General features: G+C 37.2%; 1 protein-coding gene across 1 annotated transcript in view; it reads right to left on the minus strand.

The window, feature by feature from the left end:
* The window catches only part of LOC121297212 (bifunctional heparan sulfate N-deacetylase/N-sulfotransferase 1), a 60,891-nt gene extending 47,007 nt beyond the window's left edge, over nucleotides 1-13,884 (minus strand). Inside the window, exon 1 of the mRNA XM_041223357.1 lies at nucleotides 11,855-13,884. The gene's annotated coding sequence lies outside the window, so the exon portion shown is untranslated. The remainder of the gene's footprint in view (nucleotides 1-11,854) is intronic.
* Between the last annotated feature and the right edge of the window lie 519 nt (nucleotides 13,885-14,403).

A 14,403-nucleotide genomic window follows, 5' to 3' on the forward strand; every position in this document is an offset into this window, starting at 1 on the left:
CTGTAGGCCTGAGAACAGGCAGGAAACATGTGAAAGCAAACATATACCTGGAAGAGACTTACAAATCAGCTGTTCATGGTTCAGAAGATGTATACAACCTCAAGATTTTTTTTAGGTCCTCAAATCTCTTTGTTCCACAGTTATCGAGCATTGCTGGTAAAATTCCTTGTCACTTGTCAATGTGGTTTATACCCACATAATGCTGCTTTGTATGTTTTCTCTATTTTTGAACCCAGACACTGAGCCAGAATGAAGTTCTCTTACAGTAGGAATATCTCCATAAAGTGCACTCCCATTGTACTTTAAACATCCCTTATTTCTCAATACCCTTTATTATTTTGCAGCATTTGTGTTACAGTTCCCGATACAGTACATGTTTCCATCCCTGTAATGATGCAGCGCTTTAATGATCTGTACTGTCCCGAGCTAGACTATGCTTCTTGTCAAGGTGCTCCACTGTATTTTATCAGATTTAAAGGCTTAAGTAGGACCTGTTAATGTCAGACTTAGATGTTCCAAGTTCACTGTTCAACTGTGTCAAGATATTAAGATCAGCACTACTTGTTAATTAGCTAGTATTTAATTACAGTGCATCAACATACATTGAACACGTATGCTCACTCTGACCCTAAGATACAGCAGATGAATAAGTGTTTCACAAGACATAACTGCTACCTGCAAAACCAGTGATCAGACACCAATGCAAAAAGCTCAAACTTCTCTAGTGAAAAAATGAATTTTTGCAAAAAAAAACAAAAAAACAGGAGCTACAGTGTACAAGTCACAAAAAAATATTTTATATTTACATGCCAAGGTATTAATCTGCTACAGAACACGTACAAAAAAATAAATAATATAATATATATATATATATATATATATATATATATATATATATATATTTATTATTTGATTATTTTATGAATCATAAAGTACCTGTTGTCAGGTGTACCAAGGTCTTCTCTGAATAATGGGTATGTATTTTGTAGAAGGAAAATCCTTATACCTTTGGCGATTTATACCATACTTTAGGAATGGTAGACACAGATTGCAAAGGCATATGTTACGTCTCTGTTAAATATCATATATAATTTAAACACAGGCTTAACAGAGCATTCAAAGTAGCAATTGAATAATGCTTCAATCACACTGCTGAGCAGTCAGGCAGCACTATTAAGTTAGCATAATTGTATGGACAAATCTATTAGCGCAGCCAGAGATGTATGAAACGGAGTGGCAAAATGCAATATCTTTTAAGAGGTCATGTTATAGCATATAGCCAAGGTTCAACATTGCTTCAAGCATTTTTATTTCTTCTTTTAATTCAGATTATTCTGGAAGTATTGCCGCTTCACTTCCCCGCAGATGAATGAAGCTTTCTGCTTGTCTTGTTAAAGCTCTTACAGTATCTATCCTCTTACCACCTAGTCAATGGTATTGATTTAAGATTCACAAGGCACTCAAATTCAGAAAAACTATATGAATAATTGACTACAGTGCATATTGTTTATGTAATCCACAGCTTAAACAACCCCCTCCCTCTACCCTCCTCCTGTTCATTCAACCAACCATTTACATGAGAGCTAGCTGTGCAGAATACTAGTACAAAACACAATCCCAATATGGTAACAATATAGAAATGTTTTGAGGAATAGCCTTTTCATTGTCATTTTAGAACAAAACATTCTGTTCAAAACATTGTGACCTTACAATTTTAACATATAGGCCTAGTTAAATGTAATACATTGTCTAGCACAAAAGGCCGGCACACACAATACCACATTCATCCAATCCTACTCTGTATTATACTACAAACTAGACTAGCTCATTGAATTGTAATGAACACACTGAAAAACTGCAGAGCTTAAAAAATAATTGTGAAGATGGACAAAGAAAACTTGAAGACACCAACATGCAGCAGGCCTTCTGAAAAAGGACTGGCATGGAGACAGATTTTTTGCATCATGTCACTATCAGGGAATGAAGTTAAGGTCATGAAGGGCAAGGCAATGTTGTCTTCGTTGGGCGTGAAAATTCAGTGGCACCAAGGCAGTTCTAGGGGGCAGAAAGGCAAAACATAAATCCAATCCAATTTCATACTCATTCATAAAACAACAAAAAATAAATAGAGAACCTATTATGTTGATTCATATTTTCTGGGTGATTCACACACAAATCGTTACAAAAATAAAACATAGGTCACTTTTCCATTGGAAAAATAAAATGGTAAAAAACATTTAATTTAAAAACAAACTTTCATAGTGAAAAAATACAAAGGGTAATTTGGCAAAAAAATATATATATATATTCAGGGTATTTTTTACTAAAGTCTGTCACCCAGTTAACAAGAGCTAAATACAGCTTGTCTGTGTACTGTAATTAAAGCTTTTTTAAAAACACTCTATGATATGTGTTTCATAATTTAGTGTAAAAATGTTCAAGGGACTTGATATAAAAAGTTGTCCGCTGGAAAAGTGAACGTTTAATCAGTGCATTTTTAAATGCTAACAATAGTACTCTTTCAGAAATTGAGATTTTCACAGAGAATTGGGTATTATTATTATTACACAGCACTGGTTCTAATTCATGGAAATTGTGAAATCCATGCTCACCATGAAAAAATACAGCCTTAGTGATACAACAGCACAAATAAGCGATGTCGGTGAAGGGAAAGCAAGACAGATTTTCAGGCAAACCAGCTGAAGATTTACCCTTGGCTTGAGTGAAATAACAATAGTGGCCAAATTAGTTGTTTGGTCTGCAGTGTGTCTGCGCAACTGTAGTTTACTAACCGCTGTAAAAGAAAAAAAAAAACTAAAAAACACTCAAAATAGAAATTTCATCAGGCAATGCAGAGTGCTCTGCATCGTAATGATGAACAGCTGGATGTAGGCATACATAATGTTAGATGTGTACATTGGAGAGACTTTATATAGTTTCACAGTTTTGAAATTTACAGTTGCAAAAGATTTACAGCTTGGTTATGGTGCTTTGCTGTTTTAAAGAATACACATTCTAACCTCTTTTGTAAAAGCACGCGTTCTACTAGCTAAAAAGCAGAAATACGTAAGGTAGTGAGGTTTTACACAAAAATAAATGAAAACAGAAATTGATCCACTTCTCTATATCGTGTTTCGTTCACTATTATGTTATCTCTCCTACTCGTTTCATAACACAGGGAGCTGCTACTTGAACCATGTCATACATACTTACTTGACGGGTTTTTTGGGGGGGGTAAGGATTTGAGCAAAACTAATAATTATGTTTGTTCATTTCAAGCGTTGGTGTTTTGGGGGGAATAACACAGAATTACAAAACAGCAGCAGTCACTGAAATTTCTATATAAAATTAGCAATGTATATACATTGAAGACATGGAAGGAGTCAGAATGTGTATTGCACTGTTGCATTTTAAAGTATTGCAATTTTAAACATAGAATCAGATCTCTTTATAATGCAGAAAATGCAGAAAAAAGCACTTCGGGGGAGAAATCGGGTTAAATAATGTAAAACCCAAAAATCAGACACACTAGGGCGGGCATATAGGCAACTTTTGCTTGTACTTTTTTTTTTTTTTTTTTTTTTTTTTAATTTGAGAGGCATTGAGGCAAGTGCCTTGGGCACTTCAGCACTTCAGCAATTCCCGCCTGTTATTTCACGCCCTGCACTATTCACAATCACAAATGCCGCCCTGCTGTCCTTCACAGAGCCCAGGCTTAGAAGTGCTTAATACCATTTTTTTTTTTTTTTTTTTAAAACTAGGTTCCTACATTTTTAGTAGGTGAGACACTACTAGTAAATGCATTTACTGTTTACAACAAAGTTCTCCACACCACAATATATTAAATGACATATGTCTGATACATTTCTTCCATTTAGATATGAGACTTCAATTACAGGTTGATGCATATTACAAATATTACAAAAAGCAAAAATAGAAATCCTTCCAGTGTAATACTACTAGTTTACTGCAAAGTTGCATGCATGCAGCAGCTCGTACATTTACTGTATGAATGTGTTAGTCCCAAGTCATTAGCATCTAGGACATGCAATTAATCTCAGGTGTGACAAGATAAGCTCACAGTAAAGCCTGAAGACCCTTACATGCTATGCAACGTGTCTTATCTGTCACCCAGTACGGTCCCAAGTGAACAAACAGCTCAGAAGGTCAGAACGATTGGAAAATTGCACAACAGCCATTTCTCTCTCTATCCCTGGGATGAGTGTTCAGTTCATATGGAAACTAAAGCTTGGGCATTCAATTTCTTGTTTTCAATTTACTGAAGCGCATTCCGTGGAATCAACATATCCATCTGTCAAAGATGGCTGCAGTGGATGACGTCAGACCAGAAAGAGGAACCAGGAAATAAACAACAGAGCGGTGGAGTTTGGTGAAGCTCAGCGATTGGTTTGGCTCAGTGTTTAATAATGAAACAGACAGAAAATAAAAAGGTTGTAAAGACAAAACACACAGGACACGGCATTTTCGCCAAAATAAAGAGCTAAACAAAACAGACTACACAGACAAACACGGTGAGCTGATATTTAACTATTATTATTATTATTATTATTATTATTATTATTATTATTATTATTATTATTATTGTTATAACCTCTGTCTCCAATCCCACTCTCCACTCACCGAACACACAACCTCGAGTGAGTAAAAACATGTTAATGTTGACATTTTAAATCATGTTTCGGTGAGGTAGCTTAACACATTTTACATACAGACTGGTGTGAGCAATGCATTAATATCTAAAGTTCACCTTAGTACCTTTTCTATCGTAATCCAAAAAGCGCTGTTTTTCTATTACTAATCTCATTTTAAATGTTCCTGAATACATTTAAAGCAAGGGTGTCAAACTCAATTTTATCAAGGGCCATATCTTAGTTTACATAAACACATGCATTTTAATAGGCGATATAGAAAACACAGAAATGTATTTTACATAGAAATGTATTTTATGTATGACTTATTAATTTAAAACACATGTTATCGATCTTACCTAGTTGCTGTCCTGTGCGTTCTCATTTACTGAAGAAATCTGGCAACTTTTTCGTGAGAAAAGCTTGTCAATATCGGGATTCATGTTTTGTGCTGAAATGATCTTTAGCACGGAGTGTAGATGCTTGTCATTCAGGCGAGATCTTTGAGCAGATTTACTAATCTTCATCAGTAAAAATAGCTGTTCGCAGAAGTACGTACTGCCAAACATTGACATGACTCATACAGACTGAATGCGGAGCTGTGGGAATGTAGCTGGAAGGAACATATAAAACTGCTCAGCCGAGACAGAATCAAACTTAGCCTTTATACATGGGAGGTGCTCCTTCAGTTGTTGTCAATCCAACTAATTTCTTTTTGTTGCACGCACACTTCTCAAGCTGTTGAAATATATTGTCTGCTGTGGTAGGGAGGTGCATAGCTGCAACATCCAAAAGCTCTTGGCTAATAGTGAAGTCTGCATCAACACCCCGGATAAAAATAGATAACGCAGTGGTATCATTATCTGTGCTTTCGTCAACTGCAAGAGAAAAGGCTACGACATTGCTTGCTTTTCAGCGAGTCCTCTTGAAGACCGGTAGCCAGTTCATCCACTCTTTCAGCCAAGGTATTTCTTGAAAGACTGACATTGGAAAACAAACGCTTTTTCTCAGGACAGACTATTTCTGTGACTTTAAGCATGCAGTCTTTACAAAAGCACCCTAAGAAAAGTGATCTGACAACTTTGCGATTAGCTCTGACACAAGGTAACTTGCCTTTACTTTACTTTTTGCCTTTTTAAACATGTTCTGCTGTAAATCGAGGGTTCTTTTTAATTCGGCCAGCTTTTCTTGCCTTTGCTTTCCTTCAAACTAGCCATATGTTTCTTTGTTTCGTTTCATATTGGTGCCTTAAATTGAATTATTTCATCACTGCAATATTTCCCTTACATACCAAGCAAATGGGGTTTTCTTGCTGCTCCACAAATAAATATTCAAACTCCCACCTTTGCTGAAACAATCTGCCTTCCTTATGGATCTTTCTTTTCTTGGACATTTTGAGAGTTATTCTATCGTTTTGACGGCCAGTAGGCTAGTGTCTAATGGAAAACACGCCTTAAGCACAAAGCATGAGATATGATTGGCTGTCTCTAGCTGTCTTCTGTTTCTTTAGCTCTGAGCTTCCCACTACTTTTCTGATGGCTGATGGAATTTGGAGTTCTTACGTGTAATAACCCAAAGACTCAAACTGGGCCGGGCCTAACTACATTGTAATGAATGAATTACACTGTAATGAATGGGGGGTGGGGGGCAGGATAAAGTACCTCCAAGGGCTGTATTCGGTCCGCAGGCCTTGAGTTTGACACCCCTGAGTTAAAGTAAGCACGTATAGCACTTCCAAGGGCATGCATTCATCCTGCTTCTCCGATACCAGGAACGCAAAATAAGGTCTTGTTATTGTTAAAGAAAATGCCAAATAAAAGTAAATCTCAATCAAGGTCATAAACAGTGGAATGATGCACTAAGTGAAGAGGACATCAACTTGGTGCACAATTTTTTCTTAAGAGATGACATCAGTAGAATGCTTCCTGGAAAGAAAGATGTGATCTCTGTTAAAACAAATGAGGGACGAGAGCATCATCAAAAATGGTTACTCTTGACCAATATCCTTGAGGCATACAAGCTTTTCAGTGAAGAATACAAGACAAAATTAAAATTGGGAAATCGAAATTTTGTGCACTGAGGCCATCTCATGTGTTACCGATGGCAAGCAGAGATCATGAAGTATGCCTGTGCAAATACCATGAAAATGTACAACTGCTCATTGAAGGTGTTGGAAAGGTCATTACTTCACTGCCCAAATCAGCCAAAGAAATTGTAAGTCTCACTGTCTGCAGCATGGAATCTACTTCATGTGTTGACAGGACTTGCCAAAAGTGTGGAGCAGACGCAGCAGTGGATACTCTATATAATTTAAGTGAAGATAAGGCTGTATCTTATTACCAGTGGCAGACAGTAGAGGATGGAAGGATAAAGAAGATACTGGTGGATGCCACTACAGAAGTCCAAAGATGACCTGATAGGGCAGCTTGAGCCTTTTGTACGACATGTTTTTAATACTAGAAGACAACATAAGGAGCTAAGATACCAAAAGGAAGTTCTGAAACCTGGAGAAATAATTTTGCAGGAAGATTTTTCTGAAAACTTCCAACTGAGACATGAGAGACTTATGTCTGCACATTGGTCAAATGAAACTGTAACCATATTTACTGCAGTCATTTACTACAGAAATGATAGTGAATTATTGCACAAGTCATTTGCTGTTGTTTCAGATGAATTGTCCTATGACAAATAAGGTGCGTTTGTCCTTAACAAGGCAATTAATAGAAACATAAAGCAAGAAGCTACTGTGAAAAAAGTGCACTAATGGAGTGATAGGGCTGGTTCCCAATTTAAAAATCGGTACAATCGGAGTAATATATTACACCATGAATAAGATTTCAGATCATCAGCTACATGGAGCTTCTTCAAAACATCACATGGGAAAGGTCCAGTTGGTGTTGGCGGAGAAGTCAGGCATTCTGTGTGGAGAGCCATCTTGCAGAACTGTGCGGTTGTCCAGAACGCAGAAGATTTTGCAAAGGTTGCACAGACTGTGTGCAAGAAGATCCATGTCCTCTATTATTCTAGACTTCAGATAAGAAGTACAATGGAAATGCTGCTAATGAGATGGCAGAGTAAAGGCCATCGCACATAATCACTCTGTGCACTTCAAAAAGCAAACAGCACTACTATCTCAGTAGCATGAAATTCATGTTTTTTTTGTTGCAAGATATCTGTACTGATCACCAGCTCCTTCAGCTCCAAAGTAATGCTAATGGCAGTGGCGTAACTGTGCCTCCAAGTGAGCCTGAGAGAGAAGAAAAACCAGCAAATCATAAACAGGCCCCCGCATTGGTGATTAAGGCTGGGGACTTTGTCACTGTCAAATATGTTGTGAATAAGACAGAAAAACATTACCTACTAGAAGTCAGAAACACTGAAATTCTCCAGCATCTCCAAGAAGAATTTTATGTGCAATTTATGAGAAAAAAAGACGTGGAAAGGTGTTCAGTTATAAAGAGGGTATGTCAGCTGGATATCAAATTGTTGAGAAAGCGGATTGTCATGTTGATGGAAGAGGAAGGATTCATTCATCGAGATCTGTTAATGTGACAGATTAGGCAGTTTTTAAAAAAAAAAAAGTGAAAAAGTGAAAAAGTATATACATTATCTTAATAAAATAAGATAAAAGCTGTATGTTTGTTTATTGTAAGTTCAAACTTTTTTAAATTGTAGTTTGAAATTATAAAAAGCCTTTTTTTCTGCTGTCCCCTCCGTGACACAAATAGAAACTTCCCTGTTTAAAAATAATAATAATAATAATAATATTTTTTTGTTTACTATTCATATAGTGAAGTAAGTTGATGCTTATTACAAATGCAATTATGTGATGCTCCAGATACGCTCAGGATACTGTGGAATGCCCCATAAGTATTCAACCCCTTTGCTACTACAGCCCTAAATCAGCTCAGGTGCACAATTAGTGAAACTATTTCAGCCTGTGTGTACTCAGAGTGGTTTAACTTGTAGATAATTTCCCTCAGGCCCCGTGGCTCTCAAAAGTATTCACCCCCCTTGGACTTTTCCACACTTTATTGTGTTACAACATGGAATCAAAATTGATTTAATTAGGAGTTTTTGTCACTGATCAACATAAAAAAGTCCATAATGTCAAAGTGAAAAATACAATCTACAAATTGTTCTAAATTAACTACAAATATAAAACAGAAAATAATTGATTGCATAAGTATTCACCCCCTTTGCTATGACACACCTAAATAAGCTCTAGTGCAACCAATTGTCTTTAGAAGTCACATAATTAGTTGAATGGAGTCCACCTGTGTGCAATGGATGTGTTTCACAAGATTTCAGGTTAAATACACCGTCTTTGGGAGGTCCCACAGTTGATTAGTACATTTCCTAACAAAAACTACATCATGAAGATGAAGGAACAGTCAAAGCAAATCCGGAATAAGGTTCTTCAAAAGCACCAATCAGGGATAGGATATAAGAACATTTCCAAGGCACTGAATATCCCCTGGAGCACAGTAAAATCCATTAATAAGAAAAAAAGAGAATATGGCACAACCGTGAATCTGTCTAGAACAGGCCGTCCTCAAAAACGGAGTATCCGGGCAAGAAGGGTACTAGTCAGGGAGGCCACCAAGAGGCCTATGGCAACTCTAAAGGAGTCACAGTCTACCACGGCTAAGCTGGGAGACACTGTGCATACGGCAACAACAGCCTGGGTGCTTCACAAAACTGGCCTTTATGGGAGAGTGGTAAAAAGAAAGCCATTGTTGAAAAAAAACACATCAAATCTCGGCTAGAGTTTGCCAGAAGGCATGTGGGAGACTCTGAGACCAACTGGAAATGGATTCTATGGTCTGTTGAGACCAAAATAGCTTTCTGGCCTCAATGCTATGTGCACGCACATCATCCTGAGAACATCATCCCTACTGTGAAACATGGTGGTGGCAGCATCATGCTATGGGGATGCTTCTCTGCGTCAGGGCCTGAATGCAGCAAAGTACAGAGAAATCCTGGAGAAAAACCTGCTGAAGTCTACAAGAGACCTGGGACTTGGGAGAAGATTCATCTTCCAGCAGGGCAATGACCCCAAATACACAGCCAAAGCCACACTGCAGTGGCTTAAAAACAAAAAGGTCAATGTCCTGGAGTGGCCCACTCAAAGCCCGGACCTCAATCCAATTAAGAATATGTGGAAAGAGTTGAAAATTGCTGTTCACCAAAAGGTGAAAAAAAGAATGGGCAAAAATTGCAGTGTCCAGATGTGCAATGCTGGTAGAGAATTATTCAAACAGACTCATGGGTGTAATTGCTGCCAAAGGTACCTCTACCAAATATTGACTCAAGGGGGTGAATACAATTATTTTCTGTTTTGTATTTGTAATTAATTTAGAACAATTTGTAGATTTTATTTTTCACATTGACATTATGGACTTTTTTGTGTTGATCAGTGGCATTGTTGTAACACAATAAAATGTGGAAAAGTCCAAGAGGGGTGAATACTTTTGAGAGCCACTGTATATAAAAGACTTTCAAGCCTCAACTCACACAATCCAACAAAGCAACCATGAAGACCATGGAGCTTTTGAAACAAGTCAGTGGTAGAGAGGCACAGAACTACTATACAAAACCCTTCCACTCCAAGACGGTTCTCATGAAAACATTGCCCAGCCGAGGCCGTTGGAAAAGACTGTTTGAAGAGCCGCTGTGAGGATGCTGGAACTATGGGAGCCCAGAAGTAGGTCACTTTAGGGGATGTTGATCCCAAACAGTATAGAGTGGGTTTGCGTAGTGTAATAGGTTCCTGGAGTGGGATTATCCTTTTAGTGGGACTAGCGCTCTCCTGTGTGGTAAACTTATTTTTAGTTTTGTTTTCTTTATTAAATCCGGAAGCTAGCATTACCATTGTTGGTACCCTAGTTTTGGGCCTGTGCTGTTAAATAAATATGTGTGCATGTTGTCAACACCCACTGCTGTATCTGATTCAGTGACTACCCACATATGTAACATTTCCCTGTAACAAACCCCTACACAACCTGGCAGCATGTGCACAGACAGCCTGCTCCAATTCAAAAACCTATTTGATTTATGATGTGTAGTTTTCTTGTAATTCAGAGGCTTGTATCCTCCACATCAGGGAATTCTTACCTGATCCTTTACTAATGAGTCACTGCTGTGAATCACTATTTTAGCTGATGTGCATTCTGTAGATTAAAACATGGGATACAACAACACTCCACCTGTTCATGTCCAGCAATCTGTCATCACATTAGTACAGTATTTGCAGCAAGATGAGACATAAATAGCAATGATCTCAAATATGTGATGTTACATGTTTGCACACCATTTACCACTTCTACTGAATTCTAGTATTCATAGATTTCTCAGCTAAAACTTTGTTGATTTGTTTGTTTTGTTTTCAAGTGTAAACATAATAAACAGATTTCTTTGATCTTGCTGAGGTGTCACAAATGTCTTGCAATTTAACAGGTGGTTTAGTTAATGTCCCTTAAGAAACAAATCACACTAAAAACAAGGTGTCAGGCTGGTCAGTCCCAACTAGCTCCACTTTTTAAAGCTGCACTGTTAAAATGATTATCGTCACCATTAACATTTACAGACCGTTTAAATAAAACTACCACTATCTTTGCAGTACATGCAGATGATTTTAGAATATTTACAGGCATGTGAAATGTATAAGATTAGGCAGATTAATAGTTTCTTCTGTATTTTCTTTTCTGCGTTAGTCTTTTTTCTTGGACATTTTGTTTTTACGATTTTCAACTGCTTTGCAACAATACCAATAGCAACGATGATGCCAATATTACAATAATTATGTTTTGCAAAATGCACTGATTTCACCCCCACAAGTAACTATGCACGTCTTTTTAAAAGCTCACGCCACATATTTAAACCACAACTGGGCTTCCTTGAATTCCACGAGAACAGCCGTATAGCAAAACCCCGTTCTGATCTAATCTGTGGATCTTTCGACAGTTTTAGCATAAGAAACCCGCAATACTTCCAGATGTGGGGCAGAACTAAGCAGGGGAGTAACCACTCAAATTCCAGGCTTCTGTTTCTCTCCGGGAATCTGTCAGGCCAAGCTGTTTCTCTCCCCCTCATGCAGGCACCAAAAGGGTCTCCGTCAGAGAGCATTGAGTCTCACGCATACCGAAAGTCCTTTCAGAACAAAACATTCGCGTACATTTTAAAATAAACTATGTATTACTCACCCCTTCCGCAGCTCTTTTTAAATCCGTTTTAGATAAAACCGTTGCCTAATAGGGACTTCAGAATCTTATCGGCTTAGAGGGGTCTTCTGTTGCTTTTTGAAAGAGACAAATGAAACAGGCTATAGTATAGTAGCTCCCGGTGTTCTGTTGCAGGCTATGGTTTGGAGTAATGTGAGATCTATTTCTGCAGTAGAGAGCGGGGAAGGAAAACCACAACACTCGCTAGAGGGCATCAGGAGCACCAGGCAGCGGGCCTAAATTAACCCATTCGGATCGATTCATGCAAGCCAGCGAGTTGTGTTTCTTTCTATAAACATTGCCTCATTCTTTTTAGATCTTTTCACATTGATTAAAAAAAAAAAAAAAGAAAAAAAAAAACCTCGTTCACAAAATGTAAGAGCGACGGTTGACTGTTTTTTTAATGGCAGTGGACAATACTTACGGTAAAGTATACAGTGGACGAAATAAGTGGTTGCACTTTTGACTCGCTGGTTCATGACTTCAGCGTAGCGCAGTGGTATTCCTTAAATTACCGCCCAAGGGAGTGTTTCTTCTTCCCCGATAGACCCTGCACGCATTACTCGCTTTGCAAACAAAACTGGCACCCACCCCTTACTGCACCGCAGTGTGCACAAATTGCACTAGTCAGTACACTTTGCCCTACTTCAGAATTCACTCATTTGTTTTTTGCCCCTTGTTGTAATAAGTGACAAACTATCAGTAGGAAAGCCACATGTATTCCTCTCCACCGAATGAATTGCTTGTTCTTGCTAAAATGTGCGTGAAAGAAAACGGCATACATGACCTAGATAAAGGCATAACCCTCTGAAACTGAATAATTATCTATTCACCCAAATACTGTACTAGTGTAATGCCAGGAAATATTCTTCAGTTCATTTAACTACAAAGCACATTGCACCTCTAGAGCCTGACTGTCACATTTCACAATAAAATCGCCAATTTTGAGATATGGCCACAGTGGAATTAATTCAAACATTAAAATGTTTGAAAATGTGATTTAAAAAAAAAAATAAAAAAAAGCCACCAAGGAGCAATTTCCATTGCTTTTATATATCAGAAGTGACTTTATAAAAAATTAAATGTGGATTTCTGCCCTTGAATTCTAGGATATTTGCTTGTATTTTCCATTCAAAGAAACAGTAGATTGTATAGTGCCAGTGTGGTCTTTTATGCATTGAGACAGATATGTAGTGCAAATATTTGTCTTTGATAGTAGTGTCTTTTAGTAATACTATATTAATACAGTTTCACTTGGGTAAAAGACCAGCTCTTTATTTTATAATTGTTAGAAGGTGTTGAACGAATAGTCGTTCAATATTGTATGTCATAGTAAAGTTCACCTTAAATGTATAGCTTGCAGGAGAGACGAGTCATTTTTTTTTTTTTTTTTAATTTATTTTGACAAAAGCTTTTACAGATTTTGCAATATTACTTTTTGTGGGCCATCGAAATGCCTACATATAGTTATAATACCTGCATAAAATAGCTAAAAGTAGGGTTTCAAATTAGTTTATTTTACTGCTACTGTTCTAGTAATCAAACTTTCAATCCTCAAATGCTACACTATCATATTCATATAGGTTTTCAAAATGCAACATTCAAATGATTAATGATACACATATAAATGCCCAGATGATTCAACAAAAGAAAATATAGCAGCCAATTTGCTGCATATATTCTGTGTGCATTCACTCTCTACATTTGATCAATTAAATTAAAACAGAACTGTATGGAGTGGCTTAAGATGATAGGCTTTTCTGTTCACAAATGAAAGAAATCTGCTTTCATACAGAGCTAAACCTGAACCAGCCAGTGGGCAGGATTAACCTTTCTCAAACATGAGTCCTATTTTTGCACAATACATTTTTATGTGTAGCCTTTGCAAGTTCTTTGTCATGTGTGGATTAATGTGTTATTAGAGTAATTGCTTTTCAAGAAGCATTCGTTTTAGGAAGGCACACCTGGAGATGACCTTTTGTATTATGATCATTTTTATTTGTGGCACAGTACATTTAAATGTATTTTTTTTTTTTTTTTTTTTTTTTTTTTTTTCACTTTCATGACATGCATTTTTCATGGTAATATAATCCCATTGGCATCCAGTTGGAATGCAATATGAATTCATCGACTTAAACTCTTCTGGTTTGTGGTGCTTGGGACGAGAAGCCCTGTTTTACTGTTTTATCTGATTCTGTTGACTTTCTTACTAAATATCTTGCTTTACATTTGTAGATAGTTGTCCACTCTTCAAATATATCAAAATATTTCAATGAGCAAGCTATTTTACAAGGGCAGTAGTATCTCAAAATCCATTTTCTGTTGTTGACAATGACTGTGGGTGGTAAATGTATTGCATTTTAACTCAGACCCCATCTTTATTTAATAGCTAAATGCCCCAATGAATAGAGACTTGTCCATTCTCATAAAAAATATATAGTACAGTGGCAACCCAAATGTTATCCATTTACTACCAATGCAGAATAGGTGGGGTTATTTTACACTAAAACATTTCTTCAAAGGTGACTGCC

Source organism: Polyodon spathula, chromosome 22 (genome assembly GCF_017654505.1).
Source record: "Polyodon spathula isolate WHYD16114869_AA chromosome 22, ASM1765450v1, whole genome shotgun sequence".
Taxonomy (NCBI): domain Eukaryota; kingdom Metazoa; phylum Chordata; class Actinopteri; order Acipenseriformes; family Polyodontidae; genus Polyodon; species Polyodon spathula.